We start from the raw sequence: 5000 nt of genomic DNA on the forward strand, positions 1-5000 counted from the left end.
GCCACTCCTGCGCCCACCCCCACACTCACAGATACATATACATACATACATACATACATACATACATACATACATACATACATACATTATATATATATATATATATATATATGTGTGTGTGTGTGTGTGTGTGTGTGTCGCAGTAGTGGCTGGGTGATAAGTATATGTAAGTATACACATATACATACATACATACATACATACTTACATATCTAGACACGTGTACGTTGGTGGCCGCATATTTGTGTCATATTACTGATTGATTGCTAGAACCCTTTATATGTTGGACTCTAATCCTGTTTACATTAAACGCATAACATACATACAATGGACACTACACACTTTTTCTTTGAACCTGTTGTGAACACTCTGATGTCGTTGTAAAGCAAAACCAAGCATAAATACAATATAATATGCTTTCATTCATAAACCCCCGCATATACATTTCTATGTATGTTTATATATCTGTGCCTATATGTTATGTATACGGAAACTGAAAGAAGACCGTCGTATCTTTCTCTATCTCTCTCTCCCTCTCATTCTCTCTCGCTCTCTCTGTCTGTCTCTCTCTCTCGCTCTCTCTGTATATATATATATATATATATATATATAGCTTCTTTACCAACCACACGGTCATGAGTTCAGTCCCGCTGCGTGGCACCTTGGGCAAGTGTCTTCTACTATAGCCTTGGGTCGACCAAAGCCTTGTGAGTGACGAAAGAGTCAGCAGACGTTCGCCATTACCTTCTGCCAGAGCCGCCTCGAGCTTAAGTGTTTCGCTCATCAACACACACATCGCACGGTCTGAGATTCGAACCCGCGATCCCTCGACCACGTATCCGTTGCTCTAACCACTAAGTCATATGCCTCCAAATGTTCCTTCTCGAGCCATGCCAGGCTCATGAGGATCGGTTTACCGGTTTCAGTGGCGTAGAAATTCCCTACCTGGATGGAACGGCGGTCCGTCGTAGGATTACTCATATTTGCCAGCTGAGTGGACTGGAGCAACGTGAAATGAAGTGTTTTGCTCAAGAACACAACGCATCGCCCGGTCCAGGAATCGAAACCACAACCTTACAGTCATGATTTCAACACCCTAACCACTAAGCCACGCTCCACCACCCTTATATAGAATAATACTGTAATATTTGGGCAGGTGCACTATCTTATTTGTTTATCGACCACAAGGGGCAAAACATAGAGGGAATAAACAAGGACAGACAAACGGATTAAGTCGATTACATCGACCCCAGTGCGTAACTGGTACTTAGTTTATCGACCCCGAAAGGATGAAAGGCAAAGTCGACTCCGGCGGAATTTGGACTCAGAATGTAACGGCAAACGAAATACCGTTAGGCATTTCGCACGGCGTGCTAATGTATCTGCCAGCTCGGTGCACTATCTTGTCACGTGGATCACTTCGACCGGGTTGAGAAGAAAGTCACCAATTTGATTTGTCCCTCTCTTGCTTCAACTCTGCACCTCTTGTCGCATCGGCGTGACGTCACCAGTCTTAGTGTTTTCTATCGTTATTACTACAACAAAATCTCTGATGAATACATTGTACCATCTCGAAACTCTGAAATTCTTCCAAATGATGACATACCTACACGAATAAGAAAGTCTTTCTACAGTCATTGCTTTTTTCCTTTTTTTTTAATCGAACTACTAGATTTTGGAACTCTCTTCTAACACATTGTTTTCCTCCTACTTAATATCCGAACTCTTTCAAGTTTAGTGTAAATTCATTCCTTTCTTCTTAACTGCCCCTTCTTCATAGTTTATAGTTCCTTATTCTAAATGGCTTCTCAATTTACTTGAGATTTTCTTATAAAACCAAAATCTAAAGGGAAAAGTCATTTTCAAGATGCAGTCTTTACTATCTTGAGAACGTACGAAAGTAGGGGTCATGCAATAATGTTTATTGTGTTATAATATGTGCATTGAAGAAGGAAAGATCGACTTGGTTCCATTCGAGGAGGCATTTTAATGTTTCATTGAAAAAGTGCGGGTTTGGGAGTTAAGTATCTAGGCTGCACTTAGATAAAGCTTTGATGTGGTAGGTTATAGTGAGAGATTTTGGAATTGACAGAAAAGAGGCAAGTGAAATATAGAACGAAGAATGTGGGACACAAAATCGAGTCGTGAGAAACATTAGAGTTGCTAATGCTTTGGTTAGAAAGAGTGCGCCATCTGTACACACACCGTGATGGTGAGAGATGGTTGAAACCCAATGGCGGGCAAATTTCTGACAGCGGATTCTCATCTGAGACACGCACAAAAGCTTTACTGATATCTAGGGCAATAACATTACTTTCACCTAATTTCTCGAGGGCGAGATAATCTAATCGCTATTATATCTAACGAGCATCACTTCGCACACTTTTGTAATCTCAAAAAAAAATGTAGGACATATTATAGCTCGGTACAAAACAAAAAAGATCGCTCGTTATGGTACGTTCATCCGATTCAGTCGATTTTGTATCTTACCCCATGCGACCAAATGTATTTTAACAAGATACTAGATTCAACGATCTTTCGCCCAGTTGATCAAATGGAGCCGGATAAAAAAATAAAGCTCTCTAACTGTGGCTGTGATCTGCTAAACTATGAAACAGAGCTTTTTATATTCTTCCTTTGCGTTGTATAGAAATATTCTTTCCAATAATTTCCTACCGACGAACACAGTCGGAGAATCGAATTATTCGTAATTACATATTAATTATTCGATGGACCTAATTAAGTTATATTGCGATTAAAATGAATTGAATTGTACAGTATGGTGTAATTGCGAGTAGCTTCGCCGTTCATATATGTGTGTACAAGCATGCATGCGTATGTGTGCATGTGTGTGTGTGAGAGAGAGAGAGAGAGGGGGGGGGACAGAGTGTGTTTTAGTGAGTATGTATGTAAGTATATATGTATATATATATGCCTGAGTATGTTAGGTATAATATGTGTGTCGCATTTATTAGTTCTGTCAAGTTGCGCTAAAAATAAATCTTTAAAATCTGGTGCTTTAAATGGCGTGCCATGTAAAGCCAATTGCCCCCAGGTCTGCTGCTTCTTATATAAATAACCACCCACTTACACATACTGGCGCAATTTATACAGTCACAAATACACATATTCCGGAATATATACGCATATACAATGCACATATACACAAATATAAATTTAACCTTGAACACACACATGCACGCACGCACATACACGCACAAGCATACACATACATATATATATATTAATAAACGTTTATGTATAGATATGTATTTATATACATATACTTGCATATATATATATCCATATATATGAATATATCATATATTTCTTTTCTTTTTTGTTCTTTTTGTTTCAGTTATTTGACTGCAGCCATGCTGGAGCACCGCATTTAGTCGAACATATCAATCTCATGACTTATTCTTTGTAAGCCTAGTATTTATTCTGTCAGTCACTTTTGCCGAACCGCTAAGTGACGAGTGCATAAACACATCAACATCGGTTGTCAAGCTATAGTGGAGGGGGGGGGCAGGCACGGACACACAACACACACACACACACACACACACACATATATATATATATATATATATATATATACGACGGGCTTCTTTCAGTTTCCGTCTACCAAATCCACTCACAAGGCTTTAGTCAACCCGAAGCTATAGTAGAAAGCACTTGACCAAGATGCAATGCAGTAGGACTGCATTGTATGTGTGTGTGCATAATATATATACACACATATATATATATATACTGATAAAAATGGTAAGACAACAAAGAAAGAAAGAGACCGCAAAACTTTGTAAATAGAGGAATTTATCTGTAAATGTAATGTGACAATTATTCGGTAGCCATGATAAAACTCCAAGTTTCGGATGTAGGGGTGGAAATCCACGCCGGCATCTCTTCAGTTATCCGGCCATTATAGCATGTTTCCGATGACCTGATAACTGAAGAGATGGTGGTGTGGATTTCCACCTCTACATCCGAAACTTGGAGTTTTATCATGGCTACCGAATAATTGTCACACATTGCATTTACAGATATATATATATATATATATATATATAATAGATAGATAGATAGATAGATAGATAGATAGATAGATAGATAGATACATACATACATACATAATACATACATACACACATACATACATACATACATACATACATACATAAATACATACATATAAATATATATAGAGAGAGAGAGAGGGAAGAGGAATAGGAGTGAAAGAGAGCCAGAGATAGTGACACAGATGATGAGAGAGAAATGCACATTAAGAGAGAGTAAAATTGAGAATATCCTCGCTTGACAGATACATAGGTAAGTAGGTAGGTAGGTAGGTAGATAGGCAGGCAGGCTGGCAGGTAGGTAGGCAGATAGATAGATAGACAGACAGACAGATAGATAGATAGATAGATAGATAGATAGATAGATAGATAGATAGATAGATAGATAGATAGATAGATAGATAGATAGGCTGCTCATGTCTTGTTAAGAAGCTGGATAATGATTCTTCCCACGGTCATTATTCTCTTTCAGATCCTAATGTTTTTCCTTTTCTTTGCTTTTTTATGCTATTTTTATTTATTTATTTTATTAATTTCATATTTATTTTCTTTTTTTTGTTTTTAGCCTAAAGCGCTGAAGTTCACCTAAACATGCGACAATCCCCTTCACCCCACCCCACAAACCTTTACACTGATGTTAGAGTCCCCTTTTACTCAAGGGGTTTGCTCCCCTTCGTCTCGCACCTTCACCCGGCTCCCGCCCATAAAGCTTCCAGCACGCACTAACACGTTCACACTTAAATACTGAAACACTTCTCACGTGCACGTACACATACCTACGTATAAACACACCTGTGACAGCAACATATTTATGTATAATACATACATACTGTACATAGAGACTCACATACGTACGCACGCATGTATGTGTATATATGCCATATAGATGTGTATATAGATGTGTATATATGCCATATAGAT

The sequence above is a fragment of the Octopus sinensis genome, linkage group LG19 (genome assembly GCF_006345805.1).
Source record: "Octopus sinensis linkage group LG19, ASM634580v1, whole genome shotgun sequence".
Taxonomy (NCBI): domain Eukaryota; kingdom Metazoa; phylum Mollusca; class Cephalopoda; order Octopoda; family Octopodidae; genus Octopus; species Octopus sinensis.